Consider the following 20,215-nt stretch of genomic DNA (forward strand, 5'->3'; position numbering starts at 1 on the left):
ATGGAAGATTTCCCAGTCTTACTCTGCATCCCTTGATATGTACGAGGGGTTTTCAAAAAGTTCATGGATAGATTCCACTATCTTTCAATTCAATTTTTCCATGAACTTTTTGAAACTCCCTGTATCTCTATAGCCTCCAACAGGACAAATGCAGCTAATGTAAGAGGGAGCCTGCCAGATGGGGACTGTTGTGAACCAGAGAGGGTAGCCACCTGGAGGGAGCAAGAGCCACTGAATGTCAGAAGATGTCACATAAGAATATGAATTTGTGGCGGCCATACTTCCTGATTTTCTAAGCCAGAAATTGAGATTTTTATGAGAGAGATCCTGACATTTAAAAGTTGACGATTAATTCAAATCCTGACTCAACCAAACGCTTCTGAGCTGTCAGTCTATAACTTCTGTGTTGGACTTTCTCAACTCAGATATAGTCACTATATGTGTGTGAGAGAAAGAGGGTGGCAGGGGGAGGGAGAGAGAGAAACTCCCCACAAAATGAGCTACCCTCACCCAGGGCCCCTGTGTATGGCTCTGCAGGTGGTGCATGGCAGTTGGGCATTGGAGACACCAGTTATACAGAGTCGTGCTGTTTAATATGACAGCCACTAGCCACATGTGGCTCGGAAGCACTTTACATAGGATGTAAGTGTAAAATAGGCACCTGGTTCTGAAGACTTCGATGCCACCAAGAAAGAATACAAAGTACATTATTAATAACGGGCATATGGATTAAATGGTGAAATGCTAGTATTTAGATATGTGGATCTAAAAAACATGCTATTATCATTGTCCATGGATACCAGAAAAATTTTAATCACATGCAAGGTTCACACTTGTGTCTTGCATTATATTTTTCCAGGAAAGCACTTGTGATAGACTACTGTGTGACTGGTGCCGTACCCAAACTCACTGCCATCGAGTCTATCGCAGCTTATAGCAACCCTATAGGACTGGGTGGAAGTACCCCATTTATGGGAGTAAAAAGCCCCATTTTTCCACTAAGGAGTGATTTTTGGATTAGAACTGCTGACCTTGTAGTTAGGAGCCCAAAGTGTAACCCACTATGCTAATAGAGTTCTTCAAATGTACTTAGATGTCTGCATTCTATACAATTTACAAAATCATCCTTGGCAGCCATGTAATCGACATATACTAGTTACCGCATATACTCATGTAGAAGCCAAGTTTTTCAGCACATTTTTAATGCAGTTTTTGTGGTAAAATTAGGTGCCTCAGCTGATATTCGTGTCAGCTTATACTCGAGTATATATGGTAGAAGGTCGATGGGACTTTACATTTCCGCTCATCAACTTTGTATGGGGCTTTCTCCTCCTATAAAAACCCACAGCCTTAGAAACTCACAGGAGCAGTTCTGTCCTATAAGATCATGGTGTGTAGGGATTGACTTGATGACAGTGGGTGGGTGAGTGAGTGAGTGGGTGAGTGAGTGAGTGGGTGAGTGAGTGGGTGGGTGAGTGAGTGAGTGGGTGGGTGAGTGAGTGGGTGGGTGGGTGAGTGAGTGAGTGAGTGAGTGAGTGAGTGAGTGAGTGGCATAGGTGGCTATGCATTGGGCCCCTAACCACAAGTTCAGCAGTTCAGACCCACCAGCTGTTCAAGGGAGAAAGAAACAGCTTTCTCCTCTCATGAAGATGTACCGCCTCAGAAACCCAAGGAAGCAGTCCTACTCTAACTACAGGTTCACTATGAGTCAGAATCAACTAGATGGCAGTGCGGTTGTTTTGGTTTGAGAGTAAGAATGGTTTCCTTCTGGAACTAATTTTAAGAATGGGATCCTGGCAGCTGTGAAGTGAAGGCCAGGTTGAGAGGAAACAGGAGTTTCTAAGAGCATGGATATTCATTCTGGGAGACTGTCTTCCTCCTGTTTTCTAGCCATGCATGTGAATCATCAGCACAGTGTGCTGACTGACGAGGGTCCAGTGTAGACCACAGGGTGGCCCCGAAGATTACCGATGAGAGCAACTGGGCTGTAAAGCAGGCCATGTCACTTCTAACCATGGTGGTCCAAGTCCTAGCCAAGCAACCTCAGCAAACAGATATTCTCATGCTTCGATTTTATCTCTCTTAAAGTGAGCGAGTTGGACCAGATTAAATGGTACCTTTGAAAGAGGCGCCACTTATCACTGGAGCGTTAGGAAATAAAATAAAATAATAGGAAAGAAACCATCCTCTGAGTGCTGGCTTCCAGCTCTCCCACCCCACCCCCTTTACTTCACACTCCCAGAACAAGAATCATTGTTCCAGCGATCATTCAGCTCAGATGACCTCAGCTGGCAGCCTTCAGGAGGCATGGGAATGTCACCTGTGACCAATGCAGAAGTCAGTGAGTGCCCAGAGCCGCTGATGTAATTAGGATGCTGTATCTCCAGGAAGCTTTTAAACTACGCTCTACAAACCTGCAAATATATGTTTGAGTTTTAAGACGTGGTCATTACTTTTCCATTCTTGCCCTGAGTAAAATCTCTCCAACTTTAATGAGTTTCACAATAACAGTAAAGCTTTTAAACTTCTAAGCACTTGGCAGCAATGACTCTTCTCAACACCCTGGCAAGCAGATGTGATCAACCCTGTTTTACCGGAGAGACAGGGTTGGGGTCTGGAGAGGGAATGAGGGTTCAGTAGCTATCAGCCAGCCCAGCATTGAGTCGATGTGAAAATGGATCTGATAGCCTTTAAGATACACGGCTGCATTAATGGCAAAATAGTTCCCCCCTTCTCATTTCCCCCCTAACAAGTCTCCCACTCACGACGGTGCAACATAAAACCCAAATGCATCCTTGATTTAACCCAAGACACTGTGGCTGTCTCTAAAAGTTCTTTCCCAATGTCCTACCGTGTGTCAAGTGAATGTCTGTAGTCTCCCCTAGACTAAGACCATGACGATGATGTGCAGGGAATGTCGATCCTTTCTGTTGTCCCAGGTGAACAAGTACATCACCGTGAAGATCTCGGGGCGCTTTACTATCGCGTTGGTCTACAAATGGAAGCCCCAAAGCTTGACGCTGTCTCTGGCACCTGTAAGGCGCAAGCTCCACCCTTCGTGTTTACCGGAGTTGGTAAGTGCGGACATTTCATAGCATCCCCTCAGCATGGACTGAGAGCAGGGGCAGTTTTTCACTTTGAGTATCTTCTGATCACGTCTACAATGACAATGTTGGGATCTTGGCTAGATAGGAACTTTATGTGTGAAAATGACTGTAAGTTTGAAAAGAGGAGAGGTTAGAAAGTGAAGATGGAGGTGGAAGGAAATCTAGAAGAAGACCCTTCACATGATGGATTGAAACTGGACCTGCAACCATGACAGCGAGGATGGCTCAGGACTGGTAGCTTTTCGTTCTTTCTACATAGGGTCTATGTACGTAGGGATCAACCCAACAGCACTTTAACAGCAGCATACAAAATACAATTTGTTTATATATCTATATATATATAGTTACACACATATATAGCACTCTAAACATATTATATGTACAACTCACTGCTAACAAGTCAATTCTGAATCATAGCGACCCTATTGAACACGGTAGAACTGCCCCTGTGGGTTTCCAAGACTGTCACTCTTTACAGGAGTAGAAAGCCTCATCTTTCTCCAGAGGAGCAGCTGGTCATTTTGAACTGTTGACTTTGTGCTTAGTAGCCTAACACGTAACCCATGTTGCCACCAGGGCTCCTCCCATGTATGTGTAGAGTACGTATTGCAACTATGGTTCCAGTTCTACATGTATGGGTTGATTCCAAACAAAACATGTTTAAACATGGGTCCGTGATCAGTGAATGACTGTAGACAAGTTCTCTCAATAACACCCTGGCATTTGTCTCCTTAAGGTGCCTTCATACAAAAAAAGTGCGTTCAGAACTGGGCCTTCTGAGGGGATCTACTGGTCGGGTTTAATTTGAGGCAGAGAAGTCGGCTCAGAAGGTCATAGTGACTGCTTTCAGGGATGCCAACGGAGTTATCTTGTTCTAAGGACATAGGACAATCAATCTTGTTGTTCTAAGGACACAGGACAATCACAGAGGCTTATGATGAAGAAGCTTTCAGAAAATTAAAAACGGCATTGGTGAGAAAAAGGCCAGAAGGGTGATATTTACACTAAGGATTTCCCCCATCATACACTGCACCTGCTCACTTTCCGAGGCTAGCAGGAGCTGTTCTGTGAGGAGTTGGGCAGCCTCACCCCAGGAAGGGTGCCCAATACCCTGGCCTTTCCCCTTTAAAGATTGTTTGTTCCCAAACTCAAAGAACATGAAAAGGAGTACGATTTGAGTCCCTCAAGGAGGCCAGAACTACTATTCTGATGTGGCGTTGATGGAAGAGAACAGAATTGTTCAGGAAAACAGAGATGGAAATACAGTACTGACTTCAGAAGTGTAGGGACCTAGATGGAGGATAGATCAAGAAACCACAGATCCATTTTTATGTTTCTGTTTAAGAAAGCATTCTATTATTTGGATCAGTATTTTTTTACAAATATAGGTACACATAAACTCATATATTTAAGATAGGTAGATATATTTAAGATATGTTATTTATATTTTAGAATATATATTACAATATAAATACATATTGTTAAAGAGATACATTGTTTATTGTTAGGTACCATCAGATGGATTCTGACTTGGAGCATCCAAATGTGCACTAGAAGGAACACTACCCAGTCCTGCCTCTTTGTCACGGACTCTACATGCTAAGCATGATGTCCTTCTCCAGGGACTGGTCCCTCCTTTAAGATGTGTGTGTGTGTGTGTGTGTGTGTGAAGTTAAATCCATTTAAATGTACTTTTTTAGCTATATGTAGCATTAATAAACCTGGAGATATTCGAGCATTGTTAAAAATCATGCCTCAAAATAATTTCACGATGTAGTAAGTTTTCAATTACACGAAATCTCTGTTGGGATTCTGTTGGAAATCCTATACGAACGCAGAATAAACTTAATGGCAGTGGGTTGGTTGCTTAGACACGCTGTTCTGAGGGATTGCTTGAATGTTTCTCAGGGCTTTCCACAGCATTGTCATTAATTCCTGCTTCCAGAGCATCTGACTGCCCTGTTCTCTGCCTTTTCGTTTTTCCTTAGAGTAATTGTTAGAAAGATAAGAAAACAACTTTTTGGTATTCTTTGTGCTTGAATTTCTAGTCGTTTTCTGTCAATGAATTGCTGCAACCATTTTAAGATTATCTTCAGCAAAAGTTTAGTTGCATGTGATATTAATGATATTGTTACATAACCTGCATATTCTGTTAGGTCACCTCTCTGTGGAATAGCATAACCGGGGATCTCTGCCACTCAGTTGTTTAGGTAGCTCTCTCCCAAATTTCTTGGCATAGAGGAGTGAGTGCTACCAGAGCTTCATCAGCTTGCTGAAACACTTCAGTTGGTATTCTGTCAATTCTTGGAGACTTGTTTTCAGTAATGTCTTCAGTGTAGCTTGGTCTTCTTCCTTCAATACCATCAATTCTTGATCTTATATGACCTCTTGAAATAGCTTAACATCGACCAGTTCTTTTTGGTACAATGACTGTATATTCCTTCCATGTTCTTTTGATGCTTCCTGTGTCATTCAATATCTTACCCATAGAATCCTTCAAAAGTGCAGCTCAAGGCTTGATATTTTTCTTCATTTCTTCCAACTTGAGATATGCTGAGCATGTTCTTGCTTTTTGATTTTGTAACTTTAGGGCTTTGCACATTTCTTTATGTTTACTTTATCTTCTTGAGCTTCCCTTTGAAATTTTCTATTCACCTTATATCGCTGTAGTTCTATAAACACACAAAATATGTATCTACATAAATGCATGCATACATACAGATGTAACCACACATATTTGGGGTTGTTTCTGTTGCTGCAAGAATGCAAATTTTCTAGCATTTGACAAATACATTCTTTGTGTGTGGGCGTGTGGGTGTGCTTCCTAGAACATCATTTACCTTGGTCAAGTTATATGCCCTTCATTCTCATTCGTGTTTCCTTGCCCATCACCAAAAATACCAAGTGTCTACTACCATATTTCCCTGAAAATAAGACATACCCATAAAATAAACCATAGCAGGATTTCTAGGCATTTGCGCAATATAAGCCATACCCCGAAAATAAGACACAGTGATCGGTGTGGCTCTGCAGCGCCCCGGTGCGGAGTGGTCGCGAAGACGGGCTACCCTTCTCATCTGCCCGCTCGTGACAGCTGCTCTCTCGGAGGTGACAGCAGAGGTGCGGCAGCCCCATCAACGAGGTTGGGTTCTGTCATTCTGTGTCTGCTGCAAGCCGAGGCCTAGAGGGAGACGTGGACAGTGAAAGTCAAAGTCTCCTCCGTGGAGTGAGGAGCAGGACGCTATGCTGTAGGTGTTGGGTGTCCTCAGGGGAAGGAGGAAAGCGGCGGCTGCCCTTTGACTCAGCAATGGGGGTCGATGGTCCAGAAGGCAACAACTTAACTATATTCGAATAGTGTAGATTGTTGTCCCATACTTAATAAAAATAAGACATCCCCTGAAAATAAGCCATAGTGCGTCTTCTTGGGGAAAAATAAATATAAGACAGTGTCTTATTTTGGGGGAAACACGGTATCTAGGGAGAGTAATTGTCCTTCTCCCTACCCACCCATACTGCTAACCACCAGTGAACACTGGTTTCTGTATATATGTAGTTTTGTCTTTTTGTAAAATTAACCAAAACCAAACTCACAAAAGATACCAGGCCATCGAGTCATTGCTGACTCATAGCCACCTTCTGTGGGTTTCCGAGACGGTACCCATTTACACGGGGAGAAAGGCTGGGCTTTCACACCGCCAACCATGCGGATCACAGCCTAACGAGCAAACACGACACCACCAGGGCTCCTGTACAATGATGTAACATTTGTCCTTTTGTGACAGATTTGTTTCACTCCACATAATATTCTCCAGATGCATTTACAATATGTATTTCCAGAACTCATTCATAGGATGAGTTTACTCCTATGAATAGTTGGCAATGGACATACGTACGCATTGGTCTGTTCAGGTCACCTCTGTTAGGTCTCTCAAGTAGACACCTAGGAATGGTACTGCTGGAAATTAAGATAGTTGTACTCTAGTGTTTTTTTTTTTTCAGAATGTGCCATATCATTGTCCATACTAGTTGCACCATTTCTCCCATGGAGCAGCTGGTAGCTTTTTGGTTTTGTTTTTTAAACTAATAATCTTGCGGTTAGCAGTGTAACCCACTACACCACCAGGGCTCCAAAGTGCCATTTTAGAAGTGGGTCAAAAGATAACCCATTGCTGTTTTGATTTGCATCCCTGTAATAGCAAAAGGTCACGAACATCTTTTCATGTGTTTGCCAGTTGATGGATACCTTCTTTGGTAAAGTATCTATTCATGTCTTTTGTCTACTTTAAAAAATTCTATTATTAGTCTTTTGACTGCTGAATTATTGAAGTTCTCTCTATATTTTAAAGAGTAGGCCTGCATTAGATATGCTGTTCCAGAAGATTTTTTCCCAGTTCTGCATATTATCCTTTTACTATTTTAACAAAATCTTGATGAGGGTAAATGCTTAATTTTTATAAGGTTCCAGCTGCTTATTTGCATTCTGCTATGTCATCATTTCAAATTATATCTGATAATCTACCATTTAAAAAAAAATACTAGGTCCTGTGCAAGCACCAAGCTCCATAACCCTGATACCATAACAGTTAGATGGTGCCCAACTAACACAACCAACTTCTCTGAAAAGGATCATATTAGAAATTCCTGGACACTGTGGGGGAAACTGTGGACCAGAACTCAAAATCATAAAAGAGACCAGGTCTACCAGTCAGCTAGAGATTGGGGGAAATTTCCAAGAATAACAATTCACTTGAGGTCAAAGGGGCAGCATTTACCCAAAGACAAAGTTCAGGGGGTTAGGAAAGAAGGAGTAATGAAAATAGTAAGCCCAGAGAGGAAGGAGGGTAAGTGATGGTACATTGAGGGGATTGTGATCATGAGTTGAAACAAAATATGTATTGTTGATTATGAAATTATGATCTGCTCTATAAACCTTCACCTAACTGAAAAAAATTTTTTGGAAAGACTTCGATATTATCACATAACAAAACTAACAATTTCTTCATGTCAGTAAGTATTCTTTTCTATTTTGTCTGCTTGTCTCAAATTAGCATTCAAACAAATGCAGCAGATTGTGTTGGATGTTTATGTTGCTTAAGTGTCTTTTAAAGTTTGAAAAATTATCTTTCTTTTAAACAAAATGCTCTTAAGAAAAAAGATTTCAGAATAACAGTAGTGTAAATAAAATGTACAACTCTTTTTAAAAAACAGACACCAGGTCCCTCATTTTGTCCCTGCTTTCTTCCAAAATTTGATTTTTTAATATCGAAACTTTGAAATTATCAAAATTTTGAATGCATTTACATATGGGATACACATATGGAAAGTATATGATCACATACAAAATATTTTTGGTTTTAAACATTTCTTTTTATTTTATTTTTTTAGATCATTTTATTGGGGGCTCTTACAACTCTTGCTACAATCCATACATCAACTGTGTCCAACATATTAGTACATATATTCTATCATTCTTTCCTAGACATTTACTTTCCATTGAGCCCTTGGGATCAGTTCCTCTTTTTCTTTTCCCTCCCTCCTCCCCTTAGCCCCCAACCCTGGTGGCCCTTAGATAGACTATAGATTGTTAATTATTTTCAAATCTCACATCGACCACTGTCTCCCATCCCCTCTAGTTTCTGCTGTTCTTCCCCCTGGATGGGACTGTGTAGTTATGTGCCATTCATTGTGATGGGGACCCCACTCCCTCCCTGCCTTCCCTCTACCCTTTTGGTATCTCTATTTCTATTGCTGTTCCTGGGTTCCATATGTTGTGAGTTTTTCTCTTGCCTATACCTATGTACATGCTCCTGTCTACTCCAGAGTGGGAAGCAGCACTGGGGTCCTGATAGTGGGGGTGAGGAGGCCTCAAGGGATCAGAGGTATATCGCAGGACCCATTAGTACTCTACTGCACTCTGATTGACTCATCCCCTCCCTGCGACCCTCTGTCAGGGGATGATCCATTGTCCACAGATGGGCTTTGGGTCTCTGCTCCAAACCCCCTCCTTTCTCACCAATGCATTTTTGTTTGTTTGTTTACTGTTTGTTGTGAATCTTCTCATGCCCATTTCCTGGTCTCAATGACACCTCACGATCGCACTGGCTGGTGTGCTTCTTCCATGTGAGATTGTTGCTTCACTGTTGGATGGCCACTTGTTTAACTTCAAGCCTTTAAAACCCCAGACACTAAATATTGAAATAGCCAGGCACCATCATCTGTCTTCACCACATCTGCTTATGCACCCATTTTGTCTTCAGCGATCATGGGGGGTGGCATGGGGTGTAAGCATCACAGAATGCCAGTTTTTTCGAACAAAGTGTTCTTGTATTGAGGAAAGGTATGAGCCAAGGCCCAAGGTCCATCTGCAGCCTCAGTGTATTGCCTTATAAATATATGTCTACAGGCCAATACCTCCATTGCTATGGATTAATGTATTTACATAAGTGCACACCTCTGTTAATCTCCCTATGGTTTTGCTTCCTAGAGCTTGCTTCTGTTTCCTTTTGCTTCCTCCAGCCCCGCCCTCACTTTCCCCCATCTTCCCCCTCTTAGTGCTTCCTCTCCACTAGCCTGGTGTTGCTCTAATACTCACAGGACCTCTACCCTCTCCTAGATGCTGGTTCCGCTTCCCTAGTTGTTCCCCTGTCCATGACGCCTTCCGCTCACCACACCCTTCTCCCCACCTCCTTCTTCCCCTTCTACCTTCTGGGGCCATTGGCCCCATTCCCTTCTCCCCAGTTTCCCTTCCACATCCAACCTAAGTAGGCAAACCATCAATGTCCTAGACCGAACAATACGAAAACATATGGTTGAAAAAAGAAAAGGAGACAGAAAAAAAATTAAGAAAAAAAACCAACCCTACATAGGTCCAGGTCTGTTTGCTGGCCCCCGTAAGTCCCCCCATCCCCCTGGTCATGGGGGAGATCTGGGGGCTACTCCTCCTAGCCTGAAGTCCATTCTTGGGGCTCTCGGGGGCTCTGTGGATCGGCTTTCCTCCAATTGCTGATCTGTTATGCTCCATTCCCACACTGTCTCCCTGCCATGTGTCCCCATTATTGTCCCCTGTCACCATATGCTCCAGTTAGGGGACAACATGCCTTGAGCTGTTGGTAGTCCCACAATCCTCTCTGTGCCCCAGCAGCTCCATGCAGGGACCTCATCCACTGGGCTTGGTGCACCTACATGGAATCTAGGCCACCTGCCCCTTTCTCTTTTCCTTCTTGGTTTGCTTCCATGTGGGCATGGTAGGTCGGTTCCTTTCCCCCACCTGAAGGTCTAGTGTTATTCTCTGTGGCACACACTTCCAGGGTGGGGGCCAGGCTGGTTCTGGTTGGGGTTGGCCCAAGCATTTTTTTTATAGGAAAAGTATCAAAACTGTGTTACTCTTTCTAATTGTTGCCAGTTGCCAGGTGTCAACTACAACTCATGGCGCCCCACAGATCATGGTCCCACAGATCAGCACATCTTTCTTTTGAGACACCTCGGCACGGAATGGGATCCCACATCTTCGGGTTAGCAGCTGCACACATTACTGTTTGCACCACTCGGGACTCCTCTGTAGAATTCCCATGTTTCATTCACATATGCGGAAGTGATGTTTGGTAACATGAGTCATGCTTTCTTGCCTCCTTGGGTCTGGTTTTGTTTTTTAATAATTCCATTGACATACAATTCACATACCACATAATTCAATGATTTGTATATCTTAAAAATAGTTGTGCAATTATTACCACAATCCATTTTAGAACATTGTCTTCATTCTCGTACCCATTATTAATAGCTCCTTATGAATCCCCTAACCTCCTATTACATCCCCTTAACATCTCTTGCCATAACCCTAAGGAACTATTAATCTAGTTATTATCCCTGTAGATCAGTGGTTCTCGACCTTCCTAATGCCATGAGCCTTAATACAGTTCCTCATGTTGTGGTGACCCCCAACCATAAAATTATTTTCTTTCCTTTTTAAAAAAATCATTTTATTGGGGGCTCATACAACTCTTATCACAATCCATACATACATTAACTGTATAAAGCACATTTGTACATTCATTCTCAAAATGATTGCTCTCCATGTAAGCCCCTGGCATCAGGTCCTCGTTTTTCTCCCTTCCTCCCCACTCCCCGCTCCCTCATGAACGCTTGGTAATTTATAAATTATTATTTTGTCATATCTTATTCTGTCAGATGTCTCCCTTCACCCACTTTTCTGTTGTTCGTCCCCCAGGGAGGAGGTTATATGTAGATCCTTATATTCGGTTCCCCCTTTCTACCCCACCCTCCGGCTATCGCCACTCTCACCACTGGTCCTGAAGGGATCATCCGCCCTTAATTCCCTGTGTTTCCAGTTCCTATCTGTACCAGTGTACATTCTCTAGTCTAGGCAGATTTGTAAGGCAGAATTGGGATCATGATAGTGGTGGGGGGGAGGAAGCATTTAGGAACTAGAGGAAATTTGTATGTTTCATCATTGCTACACTGCACCCTGACTAGACCCTTCAGTAAGGGGGTGTCCAGTTGCCTACAGATGGGATTTGGGTCCCCACTCCGCACTCTCCCTCATTCACAATGATATGATTTTTTGTTCTTTGATGCCTGATACCTTATCCCTTCAACACCTCATGATCACACAGGCTGGTGTGCTTCTTCCATGTGGGCTTTGTTGCTTCTGAGCTAGATGGCCGCTTGTTTACCTTCAAACCTTTAAGACATCAGAGGCTGTATCTTTTGATAGCAGGGCACCATCAGCTTTCTTCACCACATTTGCTTATGCACCCATTGGTCTTCAGTGATCGTATCGGGGAGGTGAGCACACAATGATATGATTTTTTGTTCCTTGATGCCTGATAACTGATCCCTTTGGCACCTCGTAATCACACAGGCTGGTGTACTTCCTCTGTGTGGGCTTTGTTGCTTCTCAGCCAGATGGCTGCTTGTTTGCCCCATAAAATTATTTTCATTGCTACTTCATAACTGTAATTTTGCTACTGTTACAAATCGGGTGACCCTTGTGAAAGGGTCGTTCCACCCCCCCCAAAGTGGTCATTCCACCCCCCAAGGGGTCACGACCCACAGGTTGAGAACCACTGCTGTAGATTTACCTATCCAGGATATCATCTAAAGAAAAGCATACAAAAAACAAAACAAAAAATCTTCCTTGGGTTTTTGTGAACCATCTCATCTGAAAGGAATTTATAATCTCTTCCAGTCCTTCCCTGATGTCAATCCCGTCTCCAGAGAAACCAAGAAGCTATTGATGATCTACAAATTGAATACAAAACAAGTGAAAATCACAGCCCAAGTCAAAGATGTAAGTGGAGAGTAGTTATTTTTCTAACCAAAATAGGCTGAATTTGTTTCAGATACTCAAAACGTCAAGCTATTGAACACAGGTTATAGATCCATCTCTATAGAAAGAGTTCTTAGGTTTGGGCCCATTTTTATCACTACTGAAAGAAGCATATACTGACTTTATTTCTTATAATTTTTTTTAATATACTGCCTGATGAATTTTGACACATATACACATCCATACAATCTCAATCACAATAGAAATACAGAAAACCTCCATCAAATTACAAAAGGTTTCCATATCTCCCTTCCTAGTCCATCTCCTCCAGACAAGCCCTGACCTACTTTCTGTCACTGTGAATTATTTGTATTTTCTACTCTTTCACATAAATAAAATCATTCACATGAGTAAAACATACATGCACGCTTTTCTAATTAGCTAATTTTAAAAATACAATGTGTTTGAGATTCTCCCATTTTATTACAGGTATCTGTAATTTATTCCCTTTTGATGGTATTCCATTAGTGGATATACCACATTTTGGTTATCCACCCACTAGCTGATGGACATTTGGCTTGTCTCTAATCTTTTGCTATTAGGAATAAAATGTCTATGTGGAACACTTGGGCATCACTGTATGTTCTTTTTTATGGAGCACTGGTGTAGATGACAGCACTGGTGTCTAATATATCGCTGGTTGCTGTGCACTTTCAAGTCAATCTGCACTCACAGCGATTCATACAGAGACAAAAGTGTAGTGAAAAGGAATGGAGTGCCAACCACCAACATCAGGGTAATGAAGAATTTGTCCTGATCCACACAGTGACTGTCTTTTAATAGCCAATAAAACACAAATAAGAGAATCACTCTATAAAATAATAAAAAGCACCGAAAGTTTAACCGAAAGCAGCTGTTACATGCAATTTCTAAAGAAACTTCAGGGAAATTGATAAATTGGACTTTGTTACTAATGAAAACTTGGAAAGATACCAGTAAGAAAATGAAAAGGCAAGTCATACATAGGACAGAAAATATTTACATTCTGCAAAGCACTTGTATCCAGAGTATGTACTGAACCCTTAAAATTTAGTAAGTAAAACAATCCAATAATTATTTTAAAAGGGCAATGATTTGAACAAGCATTGCACAAAAGATACAAATGATCAACAACCGCATGAAATGATACTTACCATCACCTGTCATCAGGGAACGTAAATGAAGACCACAATGTGATAGCACCTAATACAGTTCTCATCAGAATGGCTAAGCATACAGCTGCAAAGACTCAGGTAGTGGCAGAGACACCTGGTAACTGGTGGACAAGGTACCAGTGACACCTGTGTGTGAGGCACAGGTGTTGTCAGCAAACCTATGGATGATACAAGGGTGTCACTTGAAACTCAAGAGTGCCCTGATAATGGCATACGCAAGAATCAAGTGCTAACTGGAAGAATGGCAAGAAAAGTGGGTGACTCACAAGACTGCCTTTCATCTAGTAGAAGGACATCAGCTATTAAAGAAGTATTGAGATACTTTTCCGATCAGCGATAGTGGACTTGGAGTATGTTTCCTTCTTTGTGGAAAAGCAGTTCAGGTGAGATGGCCTGCAGACTTAGTCATACAGCAGTGGGCAGGAGAAACCCTAACAATGCTTCCTCCTGGGTGCCCACAGGGAGAAAGGAGTAGGCTTAGGGATGTATCTTGAACTGTAATTCTTTATGTGAGTAAAAAGTCTCCTATTTCTGTCTAAGTCAGAGTTTCCTAAAAAGCCCGAACACCAGCAGAAACTGTTCATCGGAAGGTCGAGCTTTGAAACAACGGATGAGAGTCTGCAGAGCCATGTTGAGCCATACGGGATGCTCACAGACTCTGTGGTCCCGAGAGACACAATCACCAGTGCTCCAGAGGCTTCCGGTTTCTCGCTTACTCTACCGTGGGGGTGGGGGTGGGGGGTCGATGCAGCCATGAATGCAAGGCCACACAGGGAGATGGAAGAGCTATGGAGCCCAACAGGGCTGTCTCAGGAGAAGACTCTCAAAGATCAAGTGCCGAGTTAGCTGTGAAAAAGGTCTTTGTCGGTGGCATCAAAGGAGACACTGAATAGCGCCACCTACGAGATTCTTTTGAGCCATATGGGGAAAGTGAAGTGATTGAAATCCTGACTGGTCAAGGCAGTGGCAAGAAGAGGGGCTTTGCTTTTGTGACTTTTGAAGACCACGACCCCACAGATAAGCCTGCCATTCAGAAATTCCATCGGGTGAATGGTCACAACCGTGCAGTAAGGAAAGCCCTGTCAAAGCAAGAGATGGCCAGTGCCTCTTCCAGCCAAAGAGGTGGAAGCGGCTCTGGAAACTTCGGTGGTGGCCAAGGAGGTGGTTCTGGTGGGAATGACAACTTTGGATGGGGCGGAAACTTCGGTGGACGGTGGCTTGGCGACAGCCGTGGTGGTGGTGGATATGGTGGCAGTGGGGATGGATATAGTGGATTTGGTGATGACGAAAGCTGTCTTGGAGGTGGCAGAAGATACAATGATCTGGGCAATTACAACAATCAATCTTCCAATTTTGGACAGAAGAACGGAGGAAACTTTGGAGGCCGAAGCTCTGGCCTTGTGGTGGTGGAGGTCAATACTTTGCCAAACCATGACACCAAGGTGGCTACGGTGGCTCGAGCAGTAGCTGTGGCAGTGGCAGAAGATTTTAGTGACTACCAGGAAACAAAGCTTAGCAGGAGAGGAGAGCCAGAGAAGTGACAGGGAAGCTATGGGTGACTACAGATTTGTGCACGCAGCCAAGCACAGTGGTGGCAGGGCCTAGCTGCTACAAAGAAGACATGTTTTAGACATGACTCATGCATGTGGGCAAAAGAACTTGAGGACTGTCTTTGTGACTAATTGTATAACAGACTATTTCATTTCTGTTCTGTGGAAAGTGTAAAGCATTCCAACCAAGGGTTTCATGTAGGTTTTCTTTGTCTCTCTTTGCAACTATGATGGTGATTGCTAAATGTCTGATCATGACATTGAATGAATGTCTTTTTAAAATGTGCTGTATAAAGTTAGTCTACTCTTAAGCCATCCTGATAAACTACCCCAACAGTGTGAAGTACAGAATTCCTTCAGGGCGATACCAGGCTGATTTGCAATATACTTATATCTTAGAAGATTGCTTGGGGGTAGAGGAGCCATTATTTTCAGAAACCTTAGTTGTGGTTGAATTGACCGTTACTGTTGTATAACCTGCAGTTCACCGTTAAAATGGTCACCCCAGCAAGTAAACAGAGTTTACTTGGTTGTTAAAAAAAAAAAAAGTTGTTGGCACATCCTATGCAATAATCTAAATTGAATAATGGTAGCAGATAAAATTACAGATGGAATTATAACTTAGGTATCATCCATGAGCATGTGTAATCAATAAACAATTTAATCTTGAAAAAAAAAAAGACTTCCAGTCTCTGAAACTTACTCTTCCCTATAGGGTTGCTATGAGTCAGAAACGACTTGATGGCAATGAGATAATGATATACTATATTTCATATACTATATTTTAAAGTCTAAAATTTTTATGATGTACTTCTCTGAAATTCTCTTCAGCTAAATAGACACCCAACTTTTCCAATATTATATTTTCTACTTAAGCTCTTATAACAAATACATATCATATTTCCTTGCAAACAAGGCACCCACTGGCATTCCACACTGCATTATTTGCACAAAAATATGGCAGATGTATTGTGCTGCATCATATCGACCCAGTTGATTCTCCAGGGGACTGTGAGCTCTTTAAGGACAAGGAGGGAGCATTGGGTACAGAGTCCTAGCACTTGGTGGCTGACTCACCAGATGAATAAATGAATGAGGAGATGAATGAATTTATGCTTGACAACATGTAGTAAATTAATAGAGATACGGTTATGTATATATACATATTTGTATGTGTGTGTATGTATCAATTTTCTATTTTGAAGACTTTAAGCTTAATGGATCCAGCAGATCTACTTGATTTGGCAAAGGACATAAGCCTTCTGAGTGATGTCGCGGCAGTTGTCAAATTGAGAAACTTGGAGAGAAAATTCAAGAGCCTCCTGTTTCACTGGCTGGATTACTACAGATTTGTACTTGGTCAGTTATGGAATCCGTTGCTTTGTTCCACCTAAGCCCCTCCCATCCATCAGACTTCCAGAGGACCAATATTTAAACACCTCTTCCTTCTAAGGTTCCCAAGATGATAAGCTTGTAAACTTTAAGGCCTTATACGTGTCAATCCTTACCAATCCAATTGATTGTCTATAGCTGAAAAATAGAAGAAGTGCACCTTAGTTTTATTTCCTTTCTCTTTTCAAAGAACAAAGTGTATTTGGCCACTTCTGTATTTTCATGAGTGAAGCCACTTTTCTATTCTTCACATCAGATTGTACTCTCAGGTACCATCTCTTAACCCATACCCATACCCACCAACACCCTTGTCAATGTCTCTGTTCGCTTGCTGTATTGAGAGAGAGCCTTTGTGCTCATGTCAGAACTGTGCTCTTGTAATGGCAACAATGGTAAATTGTGGATGATGCTTTATTACAGAGCTGTTACATTTTCAGTTCTTGATACAATATGCAAACTCCAAAATGTAAACGCCTCCATTTGAACAGGTAATTTGTTCTGAACCATGGTATATGTGTTGGTCTGCTGACTGTGGTTCAAATCCACCAGAGCTCCATGGGAGAAAGATGAGGCTGTCTATTGCAGTCAAGAGCGCTAGCCTTGGGGATCCTATAAAGGGTCACTCTGAGTCAGAATGGATTCAATTGCAGTGGGTTTGGCTTGGGGATGTGGTATATAGAGCCTTGGAGCCCTGGTGGCAGAGTGGGTTAGCTTTTGCCTGCTAACTGTAGGCTTGTCAGTTCAGACTCACCTGTCACTCTTCGAGAGAAGGACGGGGCTGTCGACTCCCGTAAAGAAGTAGCCTCAGAAGCCCCATATGTCGTGGCTAGAAGTTGGAATCACCTGGGGGCAATGGTTTATGGTAGCTAGCTGATCTCCCCAAAAGGTGTACCATGAATGCTTTACACAAGCATTGGGCCATGAACTCCTCAGCCTTCCAGGCAGCCCAACTTGGCTGGGATCATCAGCAATCAAAACCAAACACTACCGGTGAGTTGGTTCTGACTCCTAGTGATCCTCCAGGACAGAGTGAAACTGCCCGACTAGGGCTGCCAAGGCTGCCCCATCCTCCTCCTCCTGGAGTGGCCCATGAGTTGAAACCTCCGATCATCTGATTAGCAGCCCAGTGCTCAGAGGCCAGGATAGTTGCCTTCACTGGCAAGCAACCTAGTACATTTACCACAAGTTTCCAGGCAAATACTTCACATTTTCCTTTTTGTGTTACATTGTGTTACATTGTGTTACATTGTGTTACATTGTGTTACATTGTGTTACATTGTGTTACATTGTGTTACATTGTGTTACATTGTGTTACATTGTGTTACATTGTGTTACATTGTGTTACATTGTGTTACATTGTGTTACATTGTGTTACATTGCATTTTCTATCGGAAGCCACGTCCCTGCTGTTGTGAGGCGCCCTCAGGTTGATTCTGACTCATAGTGGCCCCCTGGGAGGGAGCAGGACCGTCCCTCGTGGTGTCTTCTGGCTGTAATGTGCATAAGGGCAGACTCTGGCCTTTTCTCCCGTGGGGCCTCTGAGTGGGTTCAACAAGCCAGCCTTCGCTATGGCTCTGGGATGTACAGTTTGCAACTTTCGGAGAGAAGTAAATTCAATGAGTAAAAAATGAGAAGCAGTCATTGGTAGCACGGTGATTAAAAAGCACCATCTTCAGATTCAGCTGAAGCTGAATTATGGTTCTGATTAGGGTTCTGTCTTCTAGCTGGGAGACTGGGGCGAGGTTTAGAGAGCTAGGCCCCCGTTTCCTCAGTTTATCACAGATAAGCGTGAAAAATAGGTGTATGCATCGCAAGCACTTCAAGCAAGGAGTTCGTGCATTTAAATTCTTTGACACTCATTAAAGTGCACGCTAATAAACAACCAATGGGTTGGAATCACCAAAAGAGAAAAGAATCTCAGAAAAGAATGAACACAGAAGCACAATAGACCACACTTCATGAGGCCCAGGAAAGGCGGTTCTCCTGTCAAACTCCCGGCATCGAGTCGATTCCCACTCTCAGTGACCCTACAGGACAGGGGGGAACTGCCCCCATGCATGGTCTACAAGACTGCATCTGCTTAAAGGAATAGAAAATCCCCATCTTTCTCCTGAGGAGTGGCTGGTGGTTTCAAACTGCTGACCTTGGGTTAGCAGCCAAACTCATAACCCCATACACACCGAGGCTCCTTAGCGAAGGCAGGGCTCAGCAAGAAGTTTATATCGACAAGGGCCTACTGACATTAGAAAAAAACAACACCTCTAATCACTAACCTAATTTGACAGGTTGAGAAAATAGAAGAGTAAGTGCAAACAGCCCAAAGTTCACAGAATGTAGAACATCATCAAAGGTAGGGAAGAGAGACACATGAAATAGAGATTAGAAAACAGGAGAATCAAAGAAACCAAAAGTTGCTTCATTGATCAGATTGATAAAAATGGACACATCTCCAGCTAGACTGGCAGATGTAATCAGTAAAAAACAAGAAAGAGAAGATGCAAAGTAAGATTTAACTGTGAGGACTTTGCTAGTTCTTGTAGAAATCAAAAGAAATTAATAAATCCCTAGAAATACACAAATTATCTAAGTGAACAACAGTGCTTGGCATGTCGGTCTGTTGATAAGCACAGACAACCAGATTCCCATGGATTAGAAGTGTTGATAGCCTATATGTTTTTTCTGTTTATTCTCTAGATGCCATGCCTCTTAGACTCCTAAGGCCACATTACCACAAACACCATGTATGGGCAGTCTTTAAGAACAAACATTTATGCTCCCGAAGTTCAGGAGGCTCGAAGTCCCAATTCTAGGAATGCTGGTTTGGGGAGGTGGTTCTATTTCTGGCCACGGTGGGGAGGATCCTTTCTTGTCCTCCAGGTCTGCAGCCAGGCACTCCTGGGATATGCGGTCGTCTGGTGTGACATCTGTCTGCCCACCGTCTGTGCTTCCTTCTGTGTCTAATCTGTTCTTCAGAATTCAGAAGGGTCATGTTTAAGCTAACTCTTACATCCTCTAGAAACCAGCAGCCGCTCAGAGGGAGAAGGACAGCCTTTCCACTCCCGTTCCAGTCTCAAAAACTCACAGGGGCAGTTTAACCCTGTTGTATAGGATTGCTATGCGTCAGCATCAACTCAACGGTAGTGCAAACAAATTACATTCTCTGACAGTCTCATTAGCATAATTTAAAACTCCTATTCCCCAATGAGATCATATCCACAAGTATACGAATTCAAATTCGAACCCATATTTGAGGGAACATAATTCAGGCACATCACCATGCAGCCTCTCAGCAGACCAAGAGCATTTAAAATTAAAGAACCCAGACTGATCAAGTGCAATGCAGCTGAGAGGAATTGCTGAAAACTGAATGAAGGTCGAACATGATGGTGGGACAAGAGGAAAGTAAAAGGAAATAGAGGAAAGAACTAGAAGGCAAAGGACACTTATAGAGGTATAAATACAGGCATGTACATGTGTAAATATATTTATGTATAACTATAGGGACATATATCTGTGTACATATATTATATGTTAAGTATTAGGTAGCAGACAGGCATTGTGCCTCTACTCAAGTACTCTCTCAACACAAGAACTCTTGATTCTAATAACCCAACATTCTGTGATGCTCACCTTCCTGACATGATTGCTGAAGACAAAATGGGT

General features: G+C 42.6%; 1 pseudogene; it reads left to right on the forward strand.

Annotated features, from left to right (window-relative positions):
• The first annotated feature begins 2,894 nt into the window (after positions 1-2,894).
• LOC101661793 lies at positions 2,895-15,102 on the forward strand (annotated as a pseudogene).
• Positions 15,103-20,215: the final 5,113 nt, after the last annotated feature.

This window comes from Echinops telfairi, unplaced genomic scaffold, assembly GCF_000313985.2.
Source record: "Echinops telfairi isolate 266 unplaced genomic scaffold, ASM31398v2 ScPeMD7_2;HRSCAF=8, whole genome shotgun sequence".
Classification (NCBI taxonomy): Eukaryota; Metazoa; Chordata; class Mammalia; order Afrosoricida; family Tenrecidae; genus Echinops; species Echinops telfairi.